Here is a 13,190-nt window from a genome sequence, read left to right as displayed (position 1 = left end):
CCATATTGATTCCCTTAGACAGTACAGTATGAGGGTATAGCTTATTGTGTGCCCAGAGCATTCCTTCTCTGTATATTTGTATTTATACATATGGGAGGAGGAGGTGCCATATCGATTCCCTTAGACCGTACAGTATGAGGGTATAGCTTATTGTGTGCCCAGAACATTCCTTCTCTGTATATTTGTATTTATACATATGGGAGGAGGTGCCATATTGATTCCCTTAGACAGTACAGTATGAGGGTATAGCTTATTGTGTGCCCAGAACATTCCTTCTCTGTATATTTGTATTTATACATATGGGAGGAGGAGGTGCCATATTGATTCCCTTAGACAGTACAGTATGAGGGTATAGCTTATTGTGTGCCCAGAACATTCCTTCTCTGTATATTTGTATTTATACATATGGGAGGAGGTGCCATATTGATTCCCTTAGACAGTACAGTATGAGGGTATAGCTTATTGTGTGCCCAGAACATTCCTTCTCTGTATATTTGTATTTATACATATGGGAGGAGGGAGGTGCCATATTGATTCCCTTAGACAGTACAGTATGAGGGTATAGCTTATTGTGTGCCCAGAATATTCCTTCTCTGTATATTTGTATTTATACATATGGGAGGAGGGAGGTGCCATATTGATTCCCTTAGACAGTACAGTATGAGGGTATAGCTTATTGTGTGCCCAGAACATTCCTTCTCTGTATATTTGTATTTATACATATGGGAGGAGGGAGGTGCCATATTGATTCCCTTAGACAGTACAGTATGAGGGTATAGCTTATTGTGTGCCCAGAACATTCCTTCTCTGTAGATTTGTATTTATACATATGGGAGGAGGAGGTGCCATATTGATTCCCTTAGACAGTACAGTATGAGGGTATAGCTTATTGTGTGCCCAGAACATTCCTTCTCTGTATATTTGTATTTATACATATGGGAGGAGGGAGGTGCCATATTGATTCCCTTAGACAGTACAGTATGAGGGTATAGCTTATTGTGTGCCCAGAACATTCCTTCTCTGTATATTTGGGACAGAGAGACACATTGAGAAGAACCAATCAGATACTGTTTGTCCATAAGAAATCCACATTTATTGAATAAATACAGTAAAAACAAGCGGAGCGACATACACTTTCCCGAACACACAAATTAATGTATTGGATACAAGCTGATTTGTTACTACACACATAGAACACCGAATTTCACAAACTTTCCATTTTCGTGCCAAGGATTTAAAAAATAAAGGAATAAAAAATGTCAGGACTCCATACCAACGTCCGTCTATCGACATTACAACCCAGAACATGCCACTTTAAGATCCGGAACAAGACACAGGGGAAAGAGAGGTTTTTGGGGAAATATAGTGCAATAAAACATTCAACTGCACCCCACACAGTAACACATTGCAGAGAGAAGTTTCCTTTTCTTCTTCTTTTTTTAATACTTACGAGTTTTTAAAATACTGTTCATAAAATAAAACCACATTTATCTTTAAAAATAAAGTGAACGTGCCTTTCCGTGCGTTTCCCGACACAGTCATTATAAAAATGGTTTGTAAACAAAGCAGCATGAGAACAAGCTAACGAAAACACAGAAAACGTTAATGTTGAATAGAAATAAAAGGGAAAATATACCTCATATTTATTTATTTATATATAGACTATATTATAACAATTTCATATGAAGAAATGCAGAACACTAGGAGCTTATAATGTGACCTGAGCCTTCTTTCTCTATATATTTGTATTTATACATATGGGAGGAGGAGGTGCCATATTGATTCCCTTAGACAGTACAGTATGAGGGTATAGCTTATTGTGTGCCCAGAACATTCCTTCTCTGTATATTTGTATTTATACATATGGGAGGAGGAGGTGCCATATTGATTCCCTTAGACAGTACAGTATGAGGGTATAGCTTATTGTGTGCCCAGAACATTCTTTCTCTATATATTTGTATTTATACATATGGGAGGAGGAGGTGCCATATTGATTCCCTTAGACAGTACAGTATGAGGGTATAGCTTATTGTGTGCCCAGAACATTCCTTCTCTGTATATTTGTATTTATACATATGGGAGGAGGAGGTGCCATATTGATTCCCTTAGACAGTACAGTATGAGGGTATAGCTTATTGTGTGCCCAGAACATTCCTTCTCTGTATATTTGTATTTATACATATGGGAGGAGGGAGGTGCCATATTGATTCCCTTAGACAGTACAGTATGAGGGTATAGCTTATTGTGTGCCCAGAACATTCCTTCTCTGTATATTTGTATTTATACATATGGGAGGAGGAGGTGCCATATTGATTCCCTTAGACAGTACAGTAAAGTAACTATAGAAGAAGCAGATTTGCTTTCTCTATAGATAAGATAACAAGTAAAAAATCCCTCCGCAGCCGCTCTCATATCTGTGGTGGGGAAGGGGGGCGCAAGTCGGCACAGCGCACAATATAAAATAGACAAATATACAAAGAAGGAAAGTATTAGAGAATATAGAGGAATATTTTCCCTTTCTATTGCATGCACAAGTTGCAAATAAATCTCATGTTCACAGTGTTTATGTGAAGCCCAAGATTCCCCAGTATTTACATCACGTCATTCAGCAGAACATGAAGAGATACAAATAAGAACCAATCAGAAAGAGACAAAGGGAAATCAGTTACAGTCTCGCACCATGTTTTTGTCTTTTAAAGACAATTCCCTAAAATCTTACACTAGTGAAACTTGGCACTTACTGTATATAAAGATAGAGCATCTTGTAAGGGGGTTATAACACAACAGGAAGGCTATGGGGGGAGGCTGTGTTCAAGCAGCCAGAAAACAATGGAGGTTAGTGCAAAGCTGAAACTACCGGCCCTGTAAGTAACAGCATTTCAGAAGCAAGAAGAAAACGTTCTACTAGATAAATGCCAGGAAGGCAGGGAGTCAAGGATTCAGAACCCGGGGAGGCAGATTTTATCATTTTGAAATTCAAGTTTTTCCCTAAACTCGTTCGCCAAACAAATTCTTGACTTCAGAATGTGTTCTGAGTCTTCAAAACGCAAAGTTTTTCAGTTTAAAAAAATCTAAATCTCAAAAACTTTAACAAAAACGTTGCCAACTACAACCTGACGAGCTTCATCAGAAGTCCACTGGGAGGCGTATTTTCAACATTCAACTTATTTCATAATTCAAGTTTTTTTATTTTAAAATGGTGAGAGCATTTTAGATTTCAGTTTTAGGTTTTTTTCTCCTCGAAAGAAGACTTCATCGCATTTTTATTGCATATTGGATTTTTAAAAAATTAGAATTTCAAAAACGATACATTGGCGCCACCTGGTTCAAGTTTAAGAAGCTTGGGGGGCTTCGTATACAGGCCTTGTAGCAATAACATGGTTAAAAAATGAACGAAGTAATTAGAAAAACAAAAACTAAAAATATTTGGAAGGGATTGGGGCTAAAAGGAAGGGAAATACTTGGTGCTTTATTCCTCTTACTACGACTATAAATGTTCATTATGGTTGTCTCTTCTCCTTAGATTCTGGGGTGCAGGGGGAAACCAATAGTGATGGGCGAATTCACTGAGAATTTACGTGTTTCGGTGCAGACGAATAAATTAGAGAAAATTCGTCAGGCAACAAAAAATTTTGGACACGGGTCCGAAAAGCATCAAAATTGAAGCGACCGTCAATTTTCGTGTTTCACAATTTTTTTGCCACTTCGTGAATTGCGCGGGAAATTCACGAATTTTTTTCAGTGAAGCAAATTCGCCCAATCACTAGTAACCAACAAAGTAGATTCTAAGGTCAATATTTACCTGCAATTTACTTGGTTTTCGAGGAGCAGAGGGTTCACCAAGAGCAATATGACATCATCATCATTTTAACAGAGTTGAGCCAAGGAACTTTTGGGATATTGGATGAGGGTCAGACCCTTGATGGTTCTCGCAGTAAGAACAGTCACGTCACATCTTGCAAACCAATAAAAATCTGTTGTGCAAGCGATAGAAAGGGCATTTCTTCTAAATCCCGCCCTTACAGTCAGTCCATAGTCTCTCAAGACCAACATCTGGCTCCTCCCTATCAAGCCCGCGTGGTCAGTCAGGTGACAAGTGATTGGCGCCTGTGCAACTGACGTACAACGAGATTTACACAACGGGTAAAGGAAAAAATGCATCCGGTTTCCTCGAAAATGAAGTCCTGTCGGACAGGCCTGTATTTCACATACAAAAATCCAAGACCTTGGTGGGGGTGGGGGCGGAGCAATGCAGATACGTTTCTCAAAACATTCATATATAAAAGTTTCAATGAATCACACGTTTTGCAATTCAGTTATAATCTGAAGATGATAGAAATATATATATATATATAGACAGTGCACCCACAACTATCATTTCTAAGGATATTAAAAGTCATCGAAGAATCGAACCACCATATAAAAGCACAAAACCCAAGGGTAAGTCATGCCACCAGCTTCTAATATCCTTAGAAATTCTAGTCGTGGTGACCTTATTCCTTATAGTCCCATGAGTAAGAATGTCACAACGTTAAGATCACAACGTCCCATCAACATCATTGTTATATTCATCCAGCTGTGACGTCACAATTGTAGGAAACTAATAATACATGTACAGAGCATTATAACAGTATTAACTCATCTCCTGGTGAGCACCAAGGTTCTCAGGGTGGAACCCGACCACGTGCAGATGCTGTGGCCTTTAGAACATCGGTGCTACTCGAAATGATGTCATTGATTCAGATGTCCCATACTGTGTCAGAGGAACACGCCACAATTCTAATGCTTGACCCATTAATGCCTGGCATACATGGGTAGTGCTTGACTCCACAGTCGACTTGGGAGCAAAAGGTTAAATGTTTCCATTACAAATTATTTGATTTCCAACCTGGCCCAGAGTTTGACAATAACTGTACTTTAACGGGGGTTTTTATCTCATCATTTATTGACTGCATTCAGGTCTTGGGATGAACCATGAGATATTTCCTGGGTCAAAAAGGCCAATCCAGTTGAGTGTAGGCTTTTCGGTTTGCCAAGGAGAAAGTACAGCTGGAAGGTTTACTAACTTAATAGAATAAAAGGAGTTTATCATTTTTATGTCCCGTGTTTTAGAAGAAGACCAAGTCCAACTTCCTGGTCACCTGAGCAGGAAGCCACTGTTGTTGGAGAAACCATATAAATACCAATGGAAAGGGGGACTGGAGGAGGTGGGAAGACTCCGACATACATATTTTTGGCTTTCTGAAACAACCCCATGTTTTTGGGTAGCTTGCTATGGACAAGAGACGTATGCATTTTAGGTTTATGGTTCTACTCTAAGAATAATCTGGGATTAAGGATCTTCCACCTGTGGCAGACCTACATTTCCAAGTAGCCTATAGCCAGGTAGTATATGATTAGCAAGAGCTGCCATTGAGGTTTCCTAATCTACAGAAGCGATGTCCAACAAATGGTCCTACTGCTGTTGTTGACCTTTACCTTCCACCTCAAACGAATAAGGCAATGGTGGGATATGTCATTCAAGAAGTAGAGCCAGAGGTTGGACATCCCTGGTCTTGCAACCGATGTGACTGGGACCTCTTGGCTTGGTGAGGTGTGTATGTAGCATAAGGACCCAACAAATTCAATGTCCATTTATCATGCCCAACCTTTGATTGGAGTCATTAGGCCACATAAAATTCAAGAGAACAGAGAAGGGTTATATTCCCTTGAAGCATTTGGGGAAAAGGATGTTGACTGGAAAGAGTAAAGATGACATCATTAACACCATTATTAAATGTATTCAAAATGGCAGCTACAATAAGAGGCAGAATTTACCAAGTAGATTTTTTTTTTGGGATATTCTAATATTTACTCCCATACCTTAATGCAAATACAGGGCTCAATATTTATTGATGCCTACTGCGCCCAAGTGGAAAGGCATCTTTGCTACACCCCTAGGAGACCTTTGAGGAGGAGACCATATCTTGTATACCTTCCTCATTATAGCAAGGATTGCATAGAACATGCCTTTTTATTCTGCTTGAGGTTTCTCCGGTGGTAGCAGGGCTCTTCGTTAGGTTCTTGCTTGGTGGCGTCATTAAGGGAGGTTTCTGGATTTGAAGACCAGCATAGAGATCTGCCTTTCATTCTTAGGTGTCTTGCTCTTCTTTAACTGGAAGAAAAGGAGATACATGTTATCTGCCAAATATAATAAAAGTTTAAGGGCCACACATGTAATAATAATGTCATAAGTAATTTGCAACACCAACTCCATGTTGGTCTAGAGCAGGGTTCCCAAACTTTTTGACCCATGAGCTACTTTCAGGTGTTGGGGAGCCACACAAGCATTAAACAGTTCTTTGGGTAGCCAAATAAAGGTAAGATGGCGAGACTAAAACAAGATGGCAGCAGTAGAAAATGGACACGGTAATGCTTTATACTGCTGTTGAGTGCAACTCCAATAATATGGACCTCTACATGAGCTCTCACCACTGATATACAGGGTGGTTTTCAATGGAGCTTCTGTACCACCTATTGCAGCAGATGGTCAGAACTCTAGGGGAGGTACGAAGTTATTGCTCCCTTTCAGGCCCCAGGAGACCAACCAAACCAAACACTGACACTTAAATCTAAGTGGGGGTCTTAGCTGTATCATCAAATATGCTTCATTAGTTCTTCATTCGAGTAAAACGTTAGCAGATGTGTTAATGTTTTCTAAATCTAAAACAAGTTGTACTTATACATACAGATGCAGCCACTTTGGTTTGTCTGTTTGACACAGAATAACTAAACACAGATATCCCATTTATCTCATTTAACACAGAAAACTGCGTCACAACATCCCATCTAATTAAGGCATTCACCATTGTTCACAATGGTGCTTTGGTATGCTAATGGAAAGGTTAAATGCATTAAATGAGTTAAGATGACTTTAGATAACGCAGTTTCTTCAATTAACCATGAGTCATGACGCATTTATCTCACAAATCCAAGTGGCTTCATCTGTATGGGTAAAAGCTGCCACGTTATTTCCCCCTAACACAGTACAGTATGAAGGTATAGTTTGTATGTGTGCGCATACATATCAGTCACAGGTGCCATATTGTTTCCTTTAGACAGTACAGTATGAGAGTATAGCTTATTGTGTGCCCAGAACATTCCTTCTCTGTATATTTGTATTTATACATATGGGAGGAGGTGCCATATTGATTCCCTTAGACAGTACAGTATGAGCGTATAGCTTATTGTGTGCCTAGAACATTCCTTCTCTGTATATTTGTATTTATACATATGGGAGGAGGAGGTGCCATATTGTTTCCTTTAGACAGTACAGTATGAGAGTATAGCTTATTGTGTGCCCAGAACATTCCTTCTCTGTATATTTGTATTTATACATATGGGAGGAGGTGCCATATTGATTCCCTTAGACAGTACAGTATGAGCGTATAGCTTATTGTGTGCCTAGAACATTCCTTCTCTGTATATTTGTATTTATACATATGGGAGGAGGAGGTGCCATATTGATTCCCTTAGACAGTACAGTATGAGGGTATAGCTTATTGTGTGCCCAGAACATTCCTTCTCTGTATATTTGTATTTATACATATGGGAGGAGGAGGTGCCATATTGATTCCCTTAGACAGTACAGTATGAGGGTATAGCTTATTGTGTGCCCAGAACATTCCTTCTCTGTATATTTGTATTTATACATATGGGAGGAGGAGGTGCCATATTGATTCCCTTAGACAGTACAGTATGAGGGTATAGCTTATTGTGTGCCCAGAACATTCCTTCTCTGTATATTTGTATTTATACATATGGGAGGAGGGAGGTGCCATATTGATTCCCTTAGACAGTACAGTATGAGGGTATAGCTTATTGTGTGCCCAGAACATTCCTTCTCTGTATATTTGTATTTATACATATGGGAGGAGGAGGTGCCATATTGATTCCCTTAGACAGTACAGTATGAGGGTATAGCTTATTGTGTGCCCAGAACATTCCTTCTCTGTATATTTGTATTTATACATATGGGAGAGAATGCATGTGGTCAGATCTCATATGACTGAATTGTTTGGCCCCTGGGCCAAAAAAACAACTGTGTTGCTATAGATAAAGTGCATGTGTGGTCAGGTCCAGTCATTCTCCATGAGATCCATAAGGACAAGTTTTGGCAGTAGGAGATGAGTCACAAAGTGACTCAAATTTTCCAACGGGAACCCCTCCCACTTCTCTGCTCCCCTACAAACGAGTGGGGCCTCGTAAGTCCTTATTAGCCCGAGAGCACAAAGCCCACGGATGATGGAGGGACTAACAAGGAGCTGTTCTGATAACGGGGGAGCATGTCAGCCCCATCTTTCATTACTTGCGAATGTCTTCCTTATGGTCTCTGCTTCCCTCAGTGTTCCCTGCCCCAGGCACTTCCTGGCCAATTAGGGGGGTCTCTGCTGTTGCAACATTATCCTTTGTACGAGACAGAGGCCTCCTACCTTCATTTATATACCGATATTACATTTAGCAACTTGAAATTCCTTTCCTTTTATAGGGAAAATGCTGCAAAAAAAAAAAAAAAAAAAAGTCACACTCAACCTCAATGTTTTTGCCAATTAGCTAAAAAAGCTGTTACCCATCAAAATGCGGCATTGGCTAGAAGTGAAACAACAGCTTTGTGAGATCTCATCCTTTGCAACCCCCAGCATCCACACAAAGGATTTTCCGGACATTTCTAATTTTGCCGAAAATCTCACAACGATTGTTGTGTCTAGTGACCGAAATTTATAAACACCCCAAAAACAAAGCACCAAAACAAATCCGCAAATGGGTAAAAAGAAAAAATAGAAAAAAAATGGAAACAAAAAGCCACACGTTTTTGAATTGCAACTTGACCTGAGCTACAAGCTATTATAACCGAACCACTTTCTATGTGGAGAATCTAGGGCAGGTACATAGCCTGGGCTGCTATTCATACTGCTCCCATAAAAAAAATAATCACCATTGCCAATGGTGATCTTAGTGGCATGTGTGGGGTTAATGCAATGCTCTCAATACTTTTGCTACAGTGACCTTACAGGTAGTGATGGGCGAATTTATTCGCCAGGCGCAAATTTGTGGCGAATTTGCGGGATTCGCTGCCAGCGGATAAATTTGCGAAACGCCACCGAAAATTCACCCGAAAAAATTTGAGATCTTGCCGGTATACATTGGGTTAATACAATACTATGAATCCATTTCCGATAGCGATCTTACTGGCGTGTGTGGAGTTAATGCAGTAATAGGAATCAATTTCATAAAGCAATCATCTTGGAATTTCAGGGGTTAAATGATTAACCTGAATCCTTTTCCTTCAGTGACCTTACTGGCATTTATGGTGTTAATGCAATGCTCTGAATCCTTTTTGTTTTGTGACATATGGCATATGTGTGGTGCATACAATACCATGAATTAATTTCCTATAGTGTCTTTACTGACTTGTCTGGTTTTAATGCAATGCTCTGAATCCATATCCTATCAAGATTTTACTGGCATATGTGTGGTTAATGCAATGCTCTGAATCCAATTTGAAATGCAGAGATCTTGCTGGTATAGAGTAAATGGAGTGAATGCAATTCTATAAACTCACCCTTACCCTAATTCTACAGTAATCGTTTTGGCATGTCTGGTGGTAATGCAATATTCTGAATCCACTGCCTATAGTGATTGCACAGGCATGTGTGTGGTTAATGCTATGCTCTGAATCCATTTTAATGATCTTGTCAAAATATGTGGGGGTTATTGCTTTTTTAAATTCATGTCTACAGTGACTTAACGTGCATGTATGCATTTAGTTCAATACTTTAAAATGATTTCCTACAGTGATCTCGCTGGCATATGTGCAGTTAATGCAATGCTCTGAATTAATTTAATACAGTGATTTTGCTGGAATATGTGCAGTTAATGCAATGCTCTGAATTCATTTTCTACAGTGATCTTGCTGGCATACATGCAGTTAATGCAATGCTCTGAATTCATTTCCTACAGTGATCTCACTGGCATATGTGCAGTTAATGCAATGCTCTGAATTCATTTCCTACAGTGATCTTGCTGGCATACATGCAGTTAATGCAATGCTCTGAATTCATTTCCTACAGTGATCTCACTGGCATATGTGCAGTTAATGCAATGCTCTGAATTCATTTCCTACAGTGATCTTGCTGGCATACATGCAGTTAATGCAATGCTCTGCATTAATTTAATACAGTGATCTCGCTGGCGTATGTGCAGTTAATGCAATGCTCTGAATTAATTTCCCACAGTGATCTTGCTGGCATATATACAGTTAATGCAATGCTCTGAAATAATTTAATACAGTGATCTCGTTGGCATATGTGCAGTTAATGCAATGCTCTGAAATCATTTCCTACAGTGATCTCGCTGGCATATGTGCAGTTAATGCAATGCTCTGAATTAATTTCCTACAGTGATCTCGCTGGCATACGTGCATTTAATGCAATGCTCTAAATTAATTTCCTACAGTGATCTCGCTGGCATATGTGCAGTTAATGCAATGCTCTAAATACATTTCTAGGGATGCACCAAATCCACTATTTTGGATTTGGCCGAACCCCCAAATCCTTCGTGAAAGAGTCATTCAAATACCGAACCAAACCCCAACCCTAATTTGCATATTCAAATCAGTGAGCAGGAGGGAAAAAGAGAGCCACACGCTACACGTTCAGCAAAAACACATTTTTACTTTATTGATTTGTGATGAAAAGTCACACGATTTTAAAAATTTGGATTCGTTCGGCCAGGCACAAGGATTCGGCCGAATTTGAATCCTGCTGAAAATGGCAGAATCCTGGCCGAATACCAAACTGAATCCTGGATTCTTTGCATCCTAGTGATGAGCGAATCTTTCTCATATTGCTTTACCGTAAAATTTGCGAAACTGTGAAAATCATGCGAATCCCATTGAAGTCAATGGTCGTTTTTACTTGTGCCAATTTTTAAATGCGCAACAAATTCTCTTACTTCAAAAGCATTAAAGCCAATAGGCATTTGTTCTTATGGTGACTTTTCTTTCCAATTAGTCAATGGGCGTTTTTTTCTCAGCAAATTTTTCCAGGCATGATCGGGTTTAAAGCAATGCTCTAAAGCTACTTTCTGTACTGATTGTACTGGCATGTCTGGGGTAAATGCAGTGCTCTGAATCCATTTTCTCTAGTGATTTTCATGGAAGAACAGAAAATGCCAATAACTTTTAAAGCAGGTCAGTCGAAACACTTTGCATTTTTAGCATCAAAGTCTAAGAAATCAGGTCCCACACCGACGTCCAACCGACTTGCCATTGTAGCACTGAATTTCTAGTCTGGTTCAATCAGTTCAATGTGGCAATTAAACTGCCACATTTCTGGACTTGATTTTATTTTTCTCTTGGATGAACGTTCGACCCTTTAAAGCTGTTGTTGCTGGACGAGAGGTATAAAAATACTTTTTTTTTTTTATTTGGTTCCCGAAGTGAATGGAGACCCAGAATAGAGACACCTGTCTGCCCTCTTTCCCTTTTTGTTGCAAGAAAAAGTTGCTTTGGTAAACACAGCGGGGTTAAAGGGGAAGCGGTTTAATAACGGCAGTAAAATAGAAGCTATTTTTGACATCTGGGCTAATGTCTGTTACCCTCCATATGTTTCCCAAATGTCTGAAACAAGAAAAAAATCCCCTCAAACAGACTGCACTGCACTAACCTGTTACACATGGGATCCACATTAAAGGCCCACGACTGATACGCCAATTAGGAGGGGAACGAGAAATGGCTCAGAGGTTGCTCATAACGTAGGAGGTCACTTGAAATCTGAAACATACGATTTTGCTTATCTGGGCCGAATTGCCGCCGCAGGAATACAAATGACCGTAATGTGAAGGAGTCTGTCGCAATATTTCCTGGTGGGGAGCAACATAGCGGCCGAGGTTAAGTAAAGACCCCCTCAGTTCAATAGGTTCAAGTGCTCGTACAGAACAAAACTGTTTATTAGTTCAGGGTAAATATCTGCATTCTGATCATGATATAATACAAAGACCTGTTTGGGGGGGGGGTTGGGATAAATCTGGGGGGCATCAACATTTCTTTAACATCAAATCCTGCCGCAAACCAGACAGATGATTAGAACTATGGGCTAAGGCCTGACTCATGTCCTAACACAGCTCTGCAGAATCCCATTGTGGTGGATTGAGCAAACCCTTTTAAAGACTAACCTGCCCACACAACATACAGTGTAATAAGATTTAGTAACTCCAGTGTACCCTATACACCCCCTTCACCAGGAATGGGCACGTCACCCCTTCAAACTGGCTTCATGGTAGCATTTCAGTTGCTAGGGTCAGTTATCCTAGCAACCAGGCAGCTGTCGGCATCTCTGACATTATTTCTAAGCAGAAATGAACTGAAAGTCAAATCATTAAAGGGTGGTTCACTGTTAGTATATTATAGAACAGCCAATTCTAAGCAAGTTTTCAATTGCTTTTTTTATTTCTATAGTTTTTGAATTATTTGCCTGCTCCCCCCTATCTATAAAACAAATGCTTTGTTAGGGCAGAGACAGACGAGACGATTCAAGGAGATTCACCTGTCGATAAATCGCCTCTTCTTCGGGCGACTAATCTGCCCGAACTTCCTCCCCGCCGGCTAGAATTTGAATAATGGCACTTAGAGCACTTCGTTTTCCGAAGTCGTCTAAAGAGGAAAATTTGGGTGACTTCGAAAAACCAAGTGCCATCCCGCCGGCAATTTTGATTCTAGCCGGTGGGAAGGCAGTTTGAGGAGATTAGTCGCCCGAAGAAGAGGCGATTTGTCGGCAGGTGACTAATCTCTCTGAATCTCCTCGTCTGTCTCTAAGGCTACAAATTACAAAAAATGGAAACCAATTGCAAATTGTCTCCGAATATCACTCTCTACATCCTACTAACAGTTAATTTAAAGGGGAACGACCCCTTTAAAGAAATACTGACAACTAAAGATATGAAGTTTCTTGTATTCCATCCCAGTCCATGATAAAATACATTCATTTAGAAAGGATTGTCGCCTTAAAGGGGAATGTATTTATTTATGGGCTAAACAAAATGTAGCAAAGCTCCCAGTTATTGTGAAAACAGGGAAAACAAAACAAACGCCGGGAGTTTTCTCTCGTCCCGGAGCTGCCAATCTTCATTTGAGAGCACTTAGCTACAGGAAG

At 39.9% G+C, this 13,190-nt stretch overlaps 1 protein-coding gene across 14 annotated transcripts in view; it reads right to left on the bottom strand.

Moving 5' to 3' along the window:
• Positions 1 to 4,308: 4,308 nt before the first annotated feature.
• LOC108704587 (ERC protein 2) overlaps positions 4,309 to 13,190 on the bottom strand; it is a 497,481-nt gene continuing 488,599 nt past the window's right edge. For all 14 annotated transcript variants that reach the window (XR_005961048.1, XR_005961047.1, XR_005961049.1 and 11 more), the window contains one exon: positions 4,309 to 6,154. The gene's annotated coding sequence lies outside the window, so the exon portion shown is untranslated. The remainder of the gene's footprint in view (positions 6,155 to 13,190) is intronic.

This window comes from Xenopus laevis, chromosome 4S, assembly GCF_017654675.1.
Source record: "Xenopus laevis strain J_2021 chromosome 4S, Xenopus_laevis_v10.1, whole genome shotgun sequence".
Taxonomy (NCBI): Eukaryota; Metazoa; Chordata; class Amphibia; order Anura; family Pipidae; genus Xenopus; species Xenopus laevis.
This window is presented reverse-complemented; position numbering and strand designations above follow the sequence as displayed.